Source organism: Natator depressus, chromosome 2, assembly GCF_965152275.1.
Source record: "Natator depressus isolate rNatDep1 chromosome 2, rNatDep2.hap1, whole genome shotgun sequence".
NCBI classification, from domain to species: domain Eukaryota; kingdom Metazoa; phylum Chordata; order Testudines; family Cheloniidae; genus Natator; species Natator depressus.
In genome coordinates, this window is record NC_134235.1 from 221,160,316 (window position 1) to 221,178,695 (window position 18,380).

At 42.8% G+C, this 18,380-nt stretch overlaps 1 long non-coding RNA gene across 2 annotated transcripts in view; it reads left to right on the forward strand.

The window, feature by feature from the left end:
• Positions 1-17,840, forward strand: part of LOC141981750 (uncharacterized) — a 74,805-nt gene extending 56,965 nt beyond the window's left edge. For both annotated transcript variants that reach the window (XR_012637898.1, XR_012637897.1), the window contains exons 2-4: positions 10,645-10,748; positions 11,229-11,312; positions 17,641-17,840. This is a non-coding gene — a long non-coding RNA (uncharacterized LOC141981750). The remainder of the gene's footprint in view (positions 1-10,644; positions 10,749-11,228; positions 11,313-17,640) is intronic.
• The last annotated feature ends 540 nt before the right edge of the window (positions 17,841-18,380 follow it).

Sequence of the window (18,380 nt, forward strand, 5' to 3'; positions counted from 1 at the left end):
GACCCCAAAGCAGGTCCTACTCTAATCCTGAATGGACTTGGGTGCAGGAAGAGAGAAAGGCAACAGCTGTAACCCATCAGTGCAGAATAGCACTCACTGGCAGAGGAAAGGTTCCTCCCCTTGGGCTCAATGGGCATCCATTACATTTTTCAAACCAGCCATTCAGCTAGGAAGCTCCCCTTTCTCTGCTGTGGCCCTGCCCCAAAGCTCACGAGGAAACTGAGCACCCCGAGAAGGTGGGTAGACGCATGGGGGCAATCCTTATAGGGGTTCTCTTTCCTCTACTGGCCCAGAGAAAACCTCCCCAGTAAACTCAAAGTCTTTAATCTGAGGTGAGAGGCACGTGGCAGTTAAAATGGTACAAAATGGTGACAGCTGTTTTTGGTAGCAGCTCAGTTGAGTCACACTCCTTCAGTACTTTCCCCTGAATGGCCATTGGTTTCTTCAGTTGTTTCATTTGCTTCTTGTTTCAACATTACTACACTCTGTAGAGGGTTACATTCATTAGCCAAGAAGAGTAATGTCAGGGTATGCATTTCTCCATCACCTGAGTGTGACTTAGATAAAAATGGGGATATCCTTTTGTTTCAATCAGCTTTACTCAGTGTTCCTGCTTGGTTTTTCTTTCTCTCTTTTATGGAGCCATCCAGTGGTTATTTTTAAATTAAGCCATCTTTTTTCCCTGAAGACACTTGCGTTATTATGTGGAATGGGGGCTCCACTATAGTTACAGCTGCAACCAGCTTTTGAGCTTTCTACGTTCTCTGAGAGCAACATGCTTAGTCTGATTCTCTTGAAATGTAGTGTGCCTCATGAGGATGCAGGGTGGGTTTAGTCATGCTGGGGTCACTTGACCAGAGATTCCCAAGATACCCCCCAAAAGCCTCGATATTTGTTTAAAGTTTTTACCTTCTCCCCTCCACCCCCACACCCTGAATTAGGGCTCTGATCGGGCTCAAGGTGGCTTCCATTGCTTGAGTTTCACTCCATCTAGTGCATGGCATCTGCTAACTCTATGGGAGACCCAAACTGTGAATGGTGTTCCAGAAAAAGTTCTTCTTTTCGGCTCACCTAACTACTCTGTCTGCAATATGTGTACCTGTTAGCAGATGGTGTCAGAGAGCAAGGGAGATTATTTAGAATGTTATTGCCTTTCCAAGTTCCAAGAGAATGTAGGTGGAAAGGGAGAGAACCTGGAAATGTGGGGAGAAAGGGGCATGCGTGGTAGGGGAGGGAAAAGGTGAGAGAGACGGCAATATTTTTCTCACCAACCTTGTCAGCAGCTCCACACTCCAAATATTTCAAAAGCATGACCAACCCTCCGATCCAATTACTCCATAGTTCACAGGACTGGGGAGGGGGGCACATCTGGAAATCACGTATGTGGCCCAATGGAGAGAACACTGGACTGGGACTCAGAAGACCTAACCTCTCTTCCTGGCTCTGTTGCTGGCACTGGTGTATGACCTTAATCAGATCACTTCAGCTTTCTGTGCTTCAGTTTCCCTACCTAAATGAAATTACACCAGTAATGTTTCTGGGTTTTTTTTTTAATAAAAAACTAGGAAATTAAAGTTCAAAACCTTTGTTAACTCAGAGTTAAGGTTGCCCGGGGAATGTTGCCCTCTTGCAGAATGCTGATTTCAGCAAAATTTCTGAAAACAAGGAAATGCACAGTTAAGGTTGCTCACATAACCTTAACTCTGCCTTCTTTCAGCAATGTCCCAATATGGACCATTAACACATATACTTTTACTCTGCCAAGTTCACAGTTGCTGAAATGTACAAGCTTTTCACCTTCTTTTGCAACCCATTCATAGGATTCTATATAATGCTATCCTTTCACTTATTCACCATTAAAGGCATTGAGAACTCTCATCTCCCACCTCGCAGTTGGCAATCTCCATGCCAAGAAGACCCCATGTGCACTGCTGCTGCCTCAGCCTAGAGAACTGACTAAAGAAACTGGGTGTAATGGTTCCCTACAGGTACACATGAACTCCTTTCTTTGAACATATACATGGGAGAAGGGAGTTAGATCAACCCACAGATTTCCTTGTATCACAGTCACAGCTCTGGCATGCTCCTCAAGCTACTCTGTGCTATACTTCACCAAGCTGCTGCAAGAAATCCCTCCTCCACTAAATACAACTACACCTAACACAATGAAGGCAGCTGGAGCGCGCACTAGCAGTTCCAAGTGGCTATTGCTAGCTCCCCAGAATTAACAAGGAGCTACACCTAACACACTGAACATTGTGAGACTTAGTATGTACCTGTTTCTCCAGCAAACAGCACATTAACTATAGATGAAATACTATTACCAGTATTGTGGTAGTAGCTGGATCAACCTGGTCCAAGCACTAGGGGCTTGATTCTGCACACACTGAGGTCAGTGTACCAGCTCCCGCTGACTTTTCAATGGTACAGGAGCAGGCTTTCTATCCATGGAGCTACCTAATCTAGCTAATCGATCTGTCATATTTATGTGACCCCCATCACCATAGTATCTGAGCGCCTCACCATCTTTAATGTATTTGTATTCACACGACACCCCTGGGAGGTAAGGAAATATTACTGTTCCCATTTTTTTACAGAATAGTCACTGTACACTTGGTCAGTGACAATCCCTGACCTAAAGTGTGTACAGTCCAAAAACATTGGTGAAATAGACAAGTGGGTGAGGTAGGGGGAAGGCAGGGTAACAGTAAGAAACACTTGTTTGATAAAAAGAAAAGGAGGACTTGTGGCACCTTAAAGACTAACAAATTTATTTGAGCATAAGCTTTCGTGAGCTACAGCTCACTTCATCGGACTCATTCAGTGGAAAATACAGTGGGGAGATTTATATATACAGAGAACATGAAACAATGGGTGTTACCATACACACTGTAACGAGAGCGATCAGGTAAGGTGAGCTATTACCAGCAGGAGAGCGGGCGGGGGGTAACCTTTTGTAGTGATAATCAAGGTGGGCCATTTCCAGCAGTTGACAAGAACGTGTGAGGAACAGTGGGGAGAGGGGGGGAATAAACATGGGGGAATAGTTTTACTTTGTGTAATGACACATCCATTCCCAGTCTTTATTCAAGCCTAAGTTAATTGTATCCAGTTTGCAAATTAATTCCAATTCAGCAGTCTCTCATTGGAGTCTGTTTCTGAAGTTTTTTTGTTGAAGAATTGCCACTTTTAGGTCTGTAATCGAGTGACCAAAGAGATTGAAGTGTTCTCTGACTGGTTTTTGAATGTTATAATTCTTGATGTCTGATTTGTGTCCATTTATTCTTTTACATAGAGACTGTCCAGTTTGGCCAATGTACATGGCAGAGGGGCATAGCTGGCATGTGATGGCATATATCACATTGGTAGATGTGTAGGTGAATGAGCCTCTGATAGTGTGGCTGATGTGATTAGGCCCTATGATGGTGTCCCCTGAATAGGTATATGGACACAGTTGGCAACGGACTTTGTTGCAAGGATAGGTTCCTGGGTTAGTGGTTCAGTTGTGTGGTGTGTGGTTGCTGGTGAGTATTTGCTTCAGGTTGAGGGGCTGTCTGTAAGCAAGGACTTGCCTGTCTCCCAAGATCTGTGAGAGTGATGGGTCATCCTTCAGGATAGGTTGTAGCTCCTTGATGATGCATTGGAAAGGTTTTAGTTGGGGGCTGAAGGTGATGGCTAGTTGCGTTCTGTTATTTTCTTTGTTGGGCATGGGGGCGTCATTTGAGCTCCTCGCCTCAGGTGCCAAAATGTTGTGGGCTGGCCCTGCTTCTTGGTGTGTTGTCCATCGCCCTGTGGTGTCTGGGAAGTTGAGCTATCCTATTCAAAATTCATAAATGCCTATTTTTACTGCACTTTGTAGCAAATCTTTAATGGTTTCCTCTTTGTTCCCACCAAATGATTATTTGGCTGGCTGTCTTCTAATCTCAGTCCACACAGAGCTTTTAAAACAAGAAAAAGATCACTCAACTTGTGTAGATCAGTCATGAGGAAAATGTTTATCTAATTGGCATTAATTCACAATACATATTGCACGTCCTTACTAATTCTCACATTTATTTAGAAGCATGATTTAGCACCGTGCTGTGGTGGTAATCTGACTGAATTCAAACAACGCTTCATCAATCTATAGAAGAAAGTGACATAAGCCAATTTAGCCATGTGTACAATAGATAAAACTAACCTTCTCTGGAGGTTTCTATTCTGGGAAAACAATTATGTACCCTGAAAAACCCCATACCTCCATCAGACCTCTAGAGAAAACTTGTTGTTCGTTTGGAGGACAGGCTCTGTGAAGGCTACTGCCATTGAATTTGGCTTGTCACTGTATTGATTAAAGGGAGATTATTTTTGTGCTTGATGTTGTGCCAGTTTTTCATGTTATTAAATACCTTCAGTACAGCCTGTATCTCCTGTAAAAATCAATGATTATTTTCCCCTCACTATTTCCATCCAGTTCACAGAAGGGAATGGTCTGTACTCTCCTTGCATTTTTAAAGAAAATTAACATAATTAGAAATAAGTCTATATTTAAATATATAACATAGCTGAGGAGGGTGATTGCTAACAAACAAAGGCACTGCAGATAACAGCTTAGCTTGCAATTGTATGTGTGAGTTAGGTCTTTGGTATTATCCAGAATGATTACCTTACTTACTAATTAGCATTTAAGAAGATTTGGGGCTAATTTTGAGGTAATATAAATCGATTATCGCTCCACTGACCATAATGATAATACACCCATTTATATCACCTGAATATCTGGCCCTTTTCATTCTTTGTATTTACTGTTGCTTGCCATAAATACACATGGGGCAGGGGTGTGGGGGGAACAGAGTAAAGCACTTAATAATCAGGAAAAATGCTTTTAAACTGTGATAAGAACGTGTCTCTTATCCTCTATCTCAATCAATAAGCTTACTAGCAGTGTTACAGGGAACTTGGTGGAACAGGGAGAATAGAGTTGTCCATCTCTGGCCTGCAGGTATTTGAGTATTCCATAGTTGGACAGCAGCATCTAGACCAGTGGTTCTCAATCAAGGGTACATGTTGAGGTCTTCCAGGGGGTATGTCAACTCATCTAGATATTTGTCTAGTTTGACAACAGGCTACATAAAAAGCACTAGCAAAGTCAGTACAAACTAAAATTTCATACAGACAATGACGTGTTTATACTGCTCCATATACTATACAGTGAATGTAAGTACAATCTTTATATTCCACTTGATTTATTTTAGAATTATGTGGTAAAAATGAGAAAGTAAGCAATTTTTCAGTAATAGTGCGATGTGACACTTTTGAATTTTTATGTCTGATTTTGTAAGCAAGTAGTTTTTAAGTGAGGTGAAACTGGGGGTACTCAAGGCAAATCAGACGCCTGAAAGAGATACAGAAGTCTGGAAAGGTTGAGAACCACTGATCGAGAATCTAGGTAATGATTCCTAGTTGTGCCACAGAAAGTGTTGTCCATCCAAAATAGTTTGTGTGCTTTGAGCCTCAATATCATCAGTTCATTTCTGACTCTGTCGCTAGATTTTAATTTTCTCCACCATTTGCTGTCAGATGCCTTCTGTGTTACCCATTTAATTCCAGCCTAAGATATCAACTACTATAAGTTGTTTGGCTGTTCACAGCACTACAATAGGCCTTGGTTCCCGACCTCTTAACAGGTTGTTTTGGGAAGAAAGAGAGAGATGCAGTGAGAACTGACATGGGTGGTTTTCAGTAGTTTAATTGTTGCTTGCATAGCAATGGGGATTGGAAAATGATATTATGCTATGTGACAGCAACCCAGCAGCACAGGGGACAGAGCACCAATACCAGGAGCAATTGCAAAAGCTTGTCTTTCTAACTGAGGTTTGATTGTTTTTGCAGACGCCCATCAAAACAAATGAGTGTTGTCCCTATATTGAGTGCGGTCACTCGACAGTGTATTGCCATTGTGCTTTTACATCTTTGCCACAGAAACCTATAAAGCAGCAGCGGCAAAACATTGTGAGCCTGATGGCTACAAATTGCCAGGTGCTCAAGGGCCAAATTTAATTTGCGAAAATGTGTACAGTTGACATGAATTTATACGTAGCATTGTGTATGTTATTTGTCCATGGACACTATCTGTATCCAAACAGTACCCCAAATGTCAATGTGTGACAGTAAAAAAACCACAAAACAGTATCAGTATTACCCAACAAGACAGTCCTTCACAGCATCCTTCCTACAAAAGTCCTGAGTAGAACTGGGGTGGGCTGGAATGGGTTTTCCCATTCTGTGAAAATGTTCAAGGTGTCAAAAATTTTCCCAGTTGCATCAGGATGAAGCCAAGTCCTTTTTACAGAGAGAGCAAGAGCGAGACCAATAGCCTGGTTCGAGCACTCCTCTAGTATGGAAGCAACTAAGGTTCAAGTCCCTGCTTTCCATCAGGTGAATGAGCTGATTAATGGGCCATGGGTTATTCTGAGGTGCACATGCCCTCTATTCTGTCAACTCAGTATTTTCTGACAAAAAAAAACTATTTTGTCAAAAAATTCCCTACAAGCTCTAGCCCTGAACAAAAGATGGGTCATTACTTTTTGCTCCAAATGTCAACACATTCAAGAGACCAGGTGGGTGAGGTAATATATTTTATTGGTCTGAAGAAGAGCTCTGTGTAGCTTGAAAGCTTGTCTCTCTCACCAATAGGAGTTGGTCCAATAAAAGATATCTCCTAACCCACCTTGTCTAATATCCTGCGACCACCATGGCTACAACAACACTGCATACATCAAATTCAAGCTCAGTTGAATCAAAAAAAGGAAAATGAGTTCCAAAAGCTGAGGACCCTGCACACAGTCCTCCTAAAGTTTTGGTATGCAGGGATTGTTACCAGAAGTGCTTTAGATTACAAGCACTGGCACAGGAGAACATAGTGAAATATGATCTGTTGGGTACCCAAACTGTGTAGGGCTGTAAAGATCTCAGAAGCAGCTAAAAAATTTGTGCTGTATACAGTGGACTAGTATAACATATTTCTTGGCTGCCCACCAGCTGTATTCTAAATTAGCGTGACACTTCCAGGTGATCTTCAAGGGTCAGGGTCCGTCCTATTTCTGATGTTCACATTCATGTGGGGCAGATAGTGCCCCATAAATCCTTAGTGTGAGCATCCCAAAGCATTTTGGGGCCATGGGGGGTGGGCAGTGTGAAGGTGTGGCACTATTCCTTGCACAAATGCATGATCTTTCCTTTCTAACAGCCCTTAACATATTTGAAAGCTGGTATCAAGTCCCCTCTCAGTCTTCTTTTATCAAGACTAAACATGCCCAATTTTTTAAATCTTTCTTTTATCATTTGTTTGCTCTCTGGGCTCTCTCCAATTTGTCCATATCTTTCCTAAAGTGTGGCACCCAGAACTGGACAGAGTGCTCTAGCTGATGCCTCACCAGTGCCAAGGAGAGTGGGACAATTATTGTCTTACATGTGACACTCCTGTTAATACATCTCAGAATGATATTAGCCTTTTTGCAACTGCATCAGATTGTTGATTCATATTCAATTTGTGATCCACTATAACCTCCAGATTCTTTTCAGCCAGCAATTTCCCATTTTGTAAGGAAAGGTTACTCACCTTGTGCAGTGAGTAATAGACTCTGATCGAGCTTATCGTTAAGCCAGTGCTTTTCAGCTCCAATAGGTATTCTAAGATTAATGGTAGTGGTGCTGAATCACTCATCAAGTGTCTTCCTTGACACCAGGCGGAGAACCTCTTCCCGCTTTGAAGGTAGGTATTTCTCGTAGTCAGTTTCCTGCTGTTTAGTAACATGTGTTTAACTTGTTCTGAGTAGGTTATTTCGACATGGTGGAACCATTCAGGAGCCACGCTTGTAGGTGGAGTATTTCCAGGTTCTGGTGGAGAGTCTGACCGTTGTGTTGAGACAGCAGATCCGGCTGGCAAGGGAGAGCACACAGGGGGCTCCTCCTTGCCTGTTGATGTAGAACATACAGACGATATTATCAGTCATAATTCAAATGGATTTGTTCCATATGAGGTAGGAAATGTCTGCAGGCATTGTGGACTGTGCACAGCTCTAGCAAATTGATGTGCAGTTGAGTCTCTCCTGGAGACCATTTTCCCTGTATCGTGTGTTGACACATGTGAGCACCCCAGCCTATAGGTGAGGCATCTGTGGTGATCACTGTTGTCGGGGGTTCCTGTTGGAAAAGGATACCCATACAGACTTTTGTGGTCTTATCCACTATTGTAATGATTTCAGGACATTTGGTGGAACTGTGGAACTGTGTAGGTTGTTTTTGCTTGGTATGTACACCGTGCTTAGCCAAACTTGTAGGCATCGCATATGTAGTCTTGCATGTCGTACCACGAATGTTGTGGCTGCCGAATGTCCTAGTAATTGTAGGACAGTGCGAGCCCAAACTTGAGGACTGACTTATACCTCTGAGATGAGGTTTGTGGGGTTTGTAAATCCGGTAAGGGGTAATGACGCCTTGGCTTCTATGGCGTCGAGGTGTGCCCCTATAAAGTCTAGTTACTGGATCGGGTTTATGGTTGATTTCCGTTATTTATTTGTAGACCCAGCTCCCGGAATAGTGTGATAGTGGACTGGACTGCATCCATTGTGTCTTGTAGGGTTAGGCATTTGATAAGGCAATTGTCAGGTAGATGGAAATCATTACTCCATGTTTGTGTAGATGTGCCGCTACCAATGCTAGAGTTTTGGTGAAGACTCTTGGTGCCGTGGATAGGCCGAATGGTAGCACTCTGTATTGGAAGTGTTCTCATGCTACCGTGAATCGTAGAAATTTCCTGTGAGCAGAATGGTGATATGGAAATAAGCATCTTGGAGGTTGAGGGCTGAAAACCAGTCCCCTGTTGCAGCACTGGGAGTATCATACCCAATGGACATCTTGAACTTTTGGGATCTGACGAACTTGTTGAGCTTCCACAGATCCAGGATGGGTCTCCATCCCTTGCTCTTCTTCTGGGTCAGGAAGTAATGGGAGTAGAATCTCTTCCCTCTCAATTGTAGTGGTACTTGTTCCACAGCACCTAGTTGTAGAAGATGATCAACTTTTTGTTGTAGTGGGTGCTTGTGAGAAGGGGCCCTGAAGAGGGATAGGGAAGGGGATAGCTTAGGTGGGCGGGAGGTAAAGGGGATAGTGTAACTTCCAGCACCCACTGGTCTGATGTTATAGTGGCCCAGATGTGGTAAAAGGGATGGAGTCGACAGCAAAAATTGGGGATGCGTCAAGCCTGAGCGTTGTTTCGTGAGGGAGGTCATTCAGACCCTCAACCAACTTTTCAAAATTGCGGTTTTGGAGGTGCTGACTGAGAAGTCGGTACCTGAGATTGAGGTTGTGATGGTGCCCCCCATAAAGCTTTATGGAAATATGCTTATGAATGTATATATATGACATAATTGGAATATGTTTTATGCTACATATGCCATGTAACATATCTTTGTAGAGGTTATGATCTACTGAATCTATTAATCCTATTTGTATGCATGTATCATTTTTGTGTTTGAAGTTATGAATATTGGCTGTATACTTGTCTGATTCTAAGTAGGTTTTAGTGAAGCAGTTGGTCAGCTTCCTGAGAAAAGACTATTCTCAGTAAGTGCCCAATCAAGAAGCCCTTAAGCCAACAATAAATTTGGAGATGCCAATCCACATCTGAGCTTTCCCAGGAATGTGACTTGGCTGGTAAGGAACTCAGTCATGCATAGACATGTGACTTGCCCAGGTGACCCAAAACTCCATTTTGTTGCTGGACTTTGCATAGGAGAGAGGAGGGGTCTCCACCCACAAATGAAAGTCTCTTTAAACCCCTGGGAGACTCTTCCATTTTGTCTTCAGCTGGCTAAAGAGAGAGCCTCTCCACCCCCAAGGATACCTGAAAGAAACTGGAACAAAGGACAGTAACTACAGAAGGTGTGAGCGATTGCTGGACCCAGACTAGACGGTGACTAGTCTGTAAAAGGAAGCTTACTGGAACTGGTGAGGTTTTATCTGTATTCAGTTTGATTAGACATAGACTTGCGTGTTTTATTTTATTTTTTTTGGTAATTCACTTTGTTCTGTCTGTCACTACTTGGAACCACTTAAATCCTACTTTCTGTATTTAATAAAATCACTTTTTACTTATTAATTAACCCAGAGTATTATTAATACCTGGGGGGGGCAAACAGCTGTGCATATCTCTCTATCAGTGTTATAGAGGGTGAACAATTTATGAGTTTACACTGTATAAGCTTTAGACAGGATAAAACAGATTTATTTAGGGTTTGGACCCCATTGGGAGTTGGGCATCTGAGTGTTAAAGCCAGGAGCACTTCTTAAGTTGCTTTCAATTAAGCCTGCAGCTGTTAAGGGACATAGTTCAGACCTGGGTCTGAGTTTGCAGCAGGCTAGCGGGTCTGGCTCAAACCAGGAAGGGCACTGAAGTCCTAAGCTGACGGGGCAGGAAAGCAGGAGCAGAAGTAGTCTTGGCACATCATGTGGCAGTCCCAAGGGGGTTTCTGTGATCCAACCCATCACAGAGGTGTCCGCCGGCATTGTGATCGTTGACGCCGGTGTTGGTTATCATATGGTCGCTGTTGATTGAGGAGTCTCTAGGTCTCTGATATGGTTGGTATCTCCTTCTTTTTGCAGGGTGTGTGTGTAAATCCCCAAAGTGCAGAGCGTGGCCTGAGAGTCCTTCACTGAATGAAGCACCTCGTCCGTCTTCTGAGAGAAAAGTTGTTCCCAGTTGAAAGGTAAGTCCTCTACTTTTGTCTGGAGTTTTTTTGGTATCCCCGCGGCCTGAAGCCATGAGGCTCGGTGAATTACTACAGGTGTGGCTGTCATTCTGGCTGCCGTGTCTGCTGTGACTAATGTCACCTGAAGGGCTGTTTGGATATGAGCTGGCCCTCAGTGACAATGGCCTAGAATTGTGTCTGTTTTTCCTCTGGGAGCTCAGATGTGAACTGGGCAAGTTTCCCATAGTTGTTGTAGTCGTATTTGGCCAGTAGTGCTGAATAATTGGCCACTCAAAACTGAAGGGTGCCGGAGGAATATACTTTGTGTCCAAAAAAGTCAAGTCTTTTGTGTTGTTTGTCATGGGGTGTAATCCAAATTGTGGCTGTTTGTTACAGTGATTTACTGCCTCAGCAACTAGGGAGTTGGGAGGTGGGTGTGCAAATAAAAAGTCTGTCTCTTTGGATGGTAAGTAATATTGTCTATCCGCTCTTTTGCAGGTGGGCGGAATAGAGGCAGGCATCTGCCAGGCTGTCTCCGCAGGATCCAAGATGGCCTTGTTGATGGGAAGGGCAATCTTGGAGGTAGATGTGGGTTGCAGTATTTGTACCAGCTTGGGCTGGTTTGTCTTTACCTCCTCTAGTGAGATGTCTTGGCTTTCTGCGACTCTCTTGAACAGTTCTTGAAACTGTTTAAAGTCATCTGCCGAAGCTGATGGTGGAGGCATAATCCCCCCATCTGAGGAGGAAGATGAATTGTGTACAGGAGATGTGTCATGGTCGGTGCCTAGCTCTGTGTCCTCTCCCCCTTCCTGTGTCTCCGAGGGTTGTGGTGTGGGAGACGCTGGGCTAGAGCGCAGTTCACGTCTATGTGCGGTTAAGCACTGGAATAAATTGCCTAGGAAGGTTGTAGAATCTCCATCATTGGGGATTTTTAAGAACAGGTTGGACAAACACCTGTCACGGATGGTCTAGATAATACTTAGTCCTGCCTTCAGTGCAGGGGACTGGACAAGATGACCTCTTGAGGTCCCTTCGAGTTCTATGATTCTATGATTATATTTTAAATTCTTAAGTGAAGGACTTTGCGCTTGTCTTTATTGAATTTCATCTTGTTCATTTCAATCCAATTCTTCCATTTGTAAAGGATATTTTGAATCCATATTCTGTCTGACAAAGTGCTTGCAACACCACCGAATTTGGTGTCATCTGCACATTTTATAAGCATACTCTCCACTCCATTACCCAAAACATTAATGAAGATACTGAATAGTAGCAGACCCAGGGCAGACATCTTTGGGACCCCACTGGATATGTTCCCCCCCCCCAGTTTGACAATGAACCATGGATAACTACTCTTTGAGTAAGGTCTTACAATCAGTTGTGCATTCACCTTGTAGTAATTTAATTTAGACCACATTTCCCTAGTATGCTTATGAGAATGTAATGTGGGATTGTGTCAAAGGTCTTATTAAAATCTAGATATATCATGTCTACTGCTTTCCACCCATCCATGAGGCTAGCAACCCTGTAAAAGAAGGCAATTAGGTTGGTTTGGTGTCCTTTGTTTTTGATAAATCCATGATGGCTACTCCTTATAATCCTGTTATTTTCTAGGATTTTACAAATTGTTTAATAATTTGTTCCAGTATCTCTCCAGGCATCAAAGTAAGGTTGATTGGTCTATAATTCCCCAGCTCCCTTTTGTTCTGCTTTGTAAAGATAAGTACTATGTTTGCCCTTCTCCAGCCCTCTGGGACCTCACGTGTCCTCCATGAGTTCTCTAAGATAATTGCTAATGGTTCCAAGATTGCTTCAGCTATCTAAAACTTGAACTAAATAAACCCCTTCCTGTCTTGCATTGTTAGAGTTAGTGTGACAGAATGTAAGGTTCTAGTACCTGGCAGGGGAATGCAGAGCTACATAGCTGACTCTTCCTGACAGCCAGAGTAGCTGGGTCTCACTAGCATCAATTCAGGAGGATAAAAGTTAGAGAAAAGGGCTGACATAGGATTTTTGCGGGAAAGTTCTGGCTAATGTTTATATTTGTGTTTTAACTTAAAACAAAGAATATTTCAAGGAAGGGGCAGAATTTTGGGCATGTAACCCAATGTGTGTGTGGTGATGGGACCACTGTGGAGACTGACCTCCTCCACAGATGATGAAATGGGCTTTTACCAAGCTACAGTTGAAAAAAAAAAACACGAGGCATTGAAATCGCAAGCTTTTTTTGGTACTGGGTTCTTAAGGTACAGTAGATTTTGCTTGGCTTCATGTTGTGCTGAGTTGATGAGGTGTTACTGAGCTTATTCTGCTGCAGTGAAACAAAATGTGTGTCAAAATGTAACTAAATATTCAAAGTTTTTAAACAGCACTAGTTTTTCTTCTCTTCTTGAGCTTGTCTCCTCTGCTGTATTTACTAATTTAAATACACAACTTTGCTGTCAGGAAGGGCAACGAAAATGAAATTGGCAACTGTGCTCCCCAATGTACCTATCCTATAGCTTTCTCATTAACGTTTCAGTCTCCGGATTTGGAAGAATCACTGCAGTTGTAAATGCTCTGGGAAATGAACAATTCTTGGCCACCTACTACAAAGAGGGAGAATGCAAATAGTGCTTTGCAGTTACTTGCTGCTTTCGGCTATTAGCTGAAACATGTACAGTTGCTCAGACATAGCCAAGAAAGGCCACCAAATCTAGAGGATTTGGAAACAAAAGATGTGAAAAATGTGTCATATTTTTTATTTTATTTTATTTTTAGTGCCCCACCATCGTTACAAAGGAAGCATTGAGAATCCTATAAATTAGATCTGGGGAAAACAGATTAGGTCATCAGTCTTTCCTGCTGCTGCCAAAGCAAAAAAATGATCTCTGCAGTATGTTCTGAAATGCTTTGTTCATTCTTCCGCCTCTCTTGGGAGATTATTCTACATTCCACACACCTCACAGTTAGAACATATTTCTTAACACTCAGTTTTATTTTTTTTCTCTTCAGTTTAAACCTGTTACTTCTAGTTATAGCGAGAGGTCAAAATGGGCAAGCTTAATGTATGAACGGCCAAACTGGGTCCATCTAGCCCAGTATCCTGTATTCTGATCATGGCCAGATGCTTCAGAGGGAATGAACAGAGCAGGTAATCATCAAGTGATCCATGCCTTGTCACCCATTTCCAGCTTTTGGCAAACAGAGGCTTAGGGACACCTAGTTGCATCTCTGACCATCTTGGCTAAGCCATTGATGGACCTATCCTCCATGAACGTGGCTAATTCTTTTTTGAACCCAGTTATACTTTTGGCCTTCGCAACAACCCCTGGCAATGAATTCCCAGGTTAACTGTGCTTTGTGTGAAGAAGTACTTCCTTAGACCTGCTGCCTATTAATTTCATTGGGTGACCCCTGGTTCTTGTGTTATGTGAAGGGGCAAATAACGCTTCCCTATTCACCTTCTCCAGGCCATTCATGATTTTAGAGACCTCTATCCTATTCCCCCTTAGTCGTCTCTTTTCCAAGCCGGGCACTCCCAGTCTTTTTCATCTCTCCTCATACGGAAGCTGTTCCATCTCCCTAATCATTTTTGTTGTCCTTCTCTGTGCCTTTTCCAGTTCTAATGTTTCTTTTGTGAGATGGGGTGATCAGATCTGCACACAGTATTCCAAGTGTGAGTGGGTGTATGATGGATTTATATAGTGGCATTACGATATTTTTTGTTTTAATATCTATCCTAAAATTCTGTTAGCTTTTTTCACTGCCGCTGCACATTTAGCAGATGTTTTCAGGGAACTATCCATGATGACTCCAAGATCTTTCTTAAGTAGAAACAGCTAACTTAGAGCTCATCATTTTATAAGTATAATTGGGGTTATTTTTTCCAATGTTCATTATTTTGCATTTATCAACAATGAATTTCATCTGCCATTTTGTTGCTCAGGAACCAGTTCCGTCCTGAAGTGACATATACCCAGTCAATGTGGACAGGGCCAGCCCTAGACCAAGTGACGCCCCAGGCGAGGAGCATCTTCTGCATCCCCCTTCATTTGTTAAACTTTGAATACCTTACAGCACCCTGAGCCCAGCACCCTCCAGGCCTGGCACCCCAGGTGGTCACCTGGGTCATCTTCCCCTAAGTCCAGCTCTGAATGTGGGAATGGTCCCCCATTATTATTGGGTTTTCTATTTTTATAGCCTCTCCAATCTCCCTGTGCATTTCACAAGCATGTCACCATCCTGGTCAGATGGCTGTTACTATATTCCTTCTGCTATGCTCTTATTACTCAAGCGTGGAATTTCTATCCATAAAGATTCTACGGGACAGTTTGATTCATTTATGATTTTTATTATATTTGATTCTATGCTTTCTTTCACATACAGTTCCACTCCCCCACCAGCATGACCTACACTGTCATTCTTATGTATTTTGTATCCTGGTATTACCATGTCCCATTGATTATCATTGTTCTACCAAGTTTCTGTAATGCCTATTATATCAGTATCCTCATTTAATACCAGCCACTCAAGTTCATCCATCTTAGTAATTAGACTTTTGGCATCTTAGCAAGCCTGTACACTTTTCTCAAGGTTATCTTGTACGTTGGAATTAGAGCCTTCCTTAAAAAAAAAAAAAAGAAAAAGAAAAAAAGAAAAAGGACTGATTTTCTAAACACCCACAGTTCCCATTGAAGTTAATGGGAGCTGTGGGTAGTTACCGCACTGGAAACTAGCCCTTATAAAAATCATAAAGAAGTGAATTGAGTGTAAACTAACGCAGTGCTGCAGAATTTGTTTGGTTTGTTATAAGACAAAAATTGAAAAAGTTTAATAAATAAAGTGTTTATTAAGTTCTACCAACAAAAGCAGATTATTGGCATTAGAAGTGGCACCTATAACTAGCAAGGTTTACTGGTATAGCTTTCCTAGCGTTGACTTAGGGTATGTCTACATAGCAAAGAAAAACCCACAGCTGGTCCTAGCGCCTGGGTTCCAGCCCAAGCCCAGAAGTCTACACAGCATGGGCCAGTCGCAGCTTTTCTTTGCTACTGAGCTCTGTCCTTCAGCTCCAGTGACAGTGTTTCACAGCCCTAGATGCGAAGGTACAGGGCTCAAACCCATCTCACAGTTCAGATGGCATCAGTTCTACATCCTTTACTCAGGAAAGGGGGCCAGAGCTTTCTCTTCCTGTGCGTCAGGCTCTGGCCAGCCCCTGCTCAGAAGTGCAGGGGTTGGGGAGGACTCAAGGAGCATCTCCGCTTTCGCACCTCTTTGCAGTAATTGGCCAGAAGCCAAAGGGAGCACAGTTGTCCTGCCCTCCTAGCTCCACACAAGCCCTAAGTGTCCAAAAGTGGGAGGAGGTGGGTTGAAAGCAGGCAATAGCACTCTCCTTTTCTCCACATTGTCGTGCAGAGCTGGCCAGGCACAGAGCCTGTCCTCCATGGCAGCCCCACAAGAGGAATTCTTGCTGACTCCTCCAGAATTTCTTCTGTGGGATCTAGCTGAGGTTCAGCTAGTGTGACCAGACAGCAAATGTGAAAAATTGGGACTGGGGTGGGGGGTTATAGGAGCCTATATAAGAAAAAGAGCCAAAAATCGGGACTGTCCCTATAAAATTAGGATATCTGGTCACCCTAGGTTCAGCCCCCATTCAGCTCACCTTGCGAGCAGAGGGCTGCAGCTTGCTCTATTCACTTAAAAACTGCAAAATGCTAAAAGTGTCCATCTGAACTGGTAAGAGACACACATCAGCAATACCTTAGATGTGATAAACGACCCCTTTCCTGGCCACCTGTACTGCTGCACCACATATGCTTCAGGCTTAAATATCATGTGACTACAGTACACTGTCTGAAATACTAGCAATGAGCCTAAATAAAAGTGTCACATTGAATCATGTTATGAGGGGCCATCCTCCAGAAACATCACACTAGGACATGACACAGAACATCTCAATCCAATTCTTTAGCAGTTAAATAAGATTATTTCAGTGTCCTATCATTTCAGACAGGAAAATGATATATTCCTTATTATTTTTTCTCTCTTCTTCTCAGCAACTATCTCTTCCACTCACCCTCTATCCTCCTTCTCCTTTGTGGATTATCCCGTTGTTTATAGACTGCAACCAGTGAGGTTTACTGGGAGGCAGGGGGAGATATTGGAATAGACAAACAGTTCTGAAACCATGGGTCGGGATCCCAAAGTGTGTAGCATTTTTAGACTTGCTACATTTTTAGACTTGCTGCAGCCTGTTTTTAGACTTGCTGCAGCCTGGGGCCAAAGCCCTCAGGCTTCAGCCCTGGGTGGCAGGGCTCAGGTTACAGGCCCCCCAACCTGGGGCTGAGCCCTTGGGCTTTGGGCCCCCATCCTGGAGCAGCTGGGCTCAAGCGGGCTCAGGCTTCAATCCCCACTCCTGGGGTCGTGTAGTAATTTTTGTTGTCAGAAGGGGGTTGCAGTGCAATGAAGTTTGAGAACCCCTGGAATAGACTAATGCAGAATCAGAGATATTGCAAACTGTGTGCGTGAGGTGGCAATTCAGCAGAAGCACCAGTTTGGGTGGTTCTAGGAACACACCCTCTGGAATCCCTGGGGAAGTTCAGCCTATGGTATTGCATGGTAGGGTTACTATTTTGGTGGGGAAGAAAGGAAGATGAAGAAAACAAAATGAAGGGGAGAAGTAGAGTAGGAGAGACCAGAGGAAGGGAAGGATGGATATGAAGGGAGAGGAGAAGGGCACTCAGAGCAAGAGAGGGAAATAAAGAATATTGTTGAATATTTGAGACAGAATTTGGACTCCTACACAGTGATGGCACTTTTCTAGCCTAAAGGCAGCTTTGAGCAGTCATGGAGTCTTGGTACTGTTTCTCATCTGCAGAGAGTCCTCACAAATTTTTTCTTGTCTTTGTTTCCCTGATTTTCCATCCAGTCTTCAAATGGCTACTATCAGGACACTGTCCTCCTCAATTGTTCATCAAGTCTTCCTTCAGTCTCCTGAATATGAGCTTTTCTGTGGGAGCAGTAGACAAGGTCCAACAGCTACCTTTGATAGAGCTGCATGAGGGACTGCGGCTTGCAACTGGCAGTCATCCGCCATTTTGAATCTGTTGTTGCTAACACCGGAGAAGAGAAAATGTTGGAATGGAGCTAAGAAAATATTTGGGGTACATTTCAAAAAGAAATGTGTGTGTATATATATATATATTTATATTTATTATATATAAGCTTAGACAGTTTTAGCCTGTTAATAAATAACAAGAAACCTTTGTAAAGAAGCTAGTTTAAAATATTCTCTCTACCTATTAATTTCAAATCTGAAGATTTTTTTAAAATACTCATTAAAAAATTCATGGAAAGCTTTCATTTGTTTTTTATTGTTGTCTTTTGTTCTGCTCTTCTGCAGTGTGCAATCAATTCTGTAGCCAGTAGTAAAAGAGGACTCAAAAAGGTTAACGTTTTTGTACAATTAACACCTGGACCAGGAATAGCCAATTTATATTTGTCTTTTGGCAATGTGCTCTGCATAAAATGGCACAAATCTACACATTCACTAAGTTCATAACTGTTTTACATATCATGCATCCTGCATTCAGTCACTTAATTCTTCATTTGTGGCAGAATCAAAGTAACAGCATTCAGTCTCTTTTAAGAAGTTGCCTCATTTGAAAT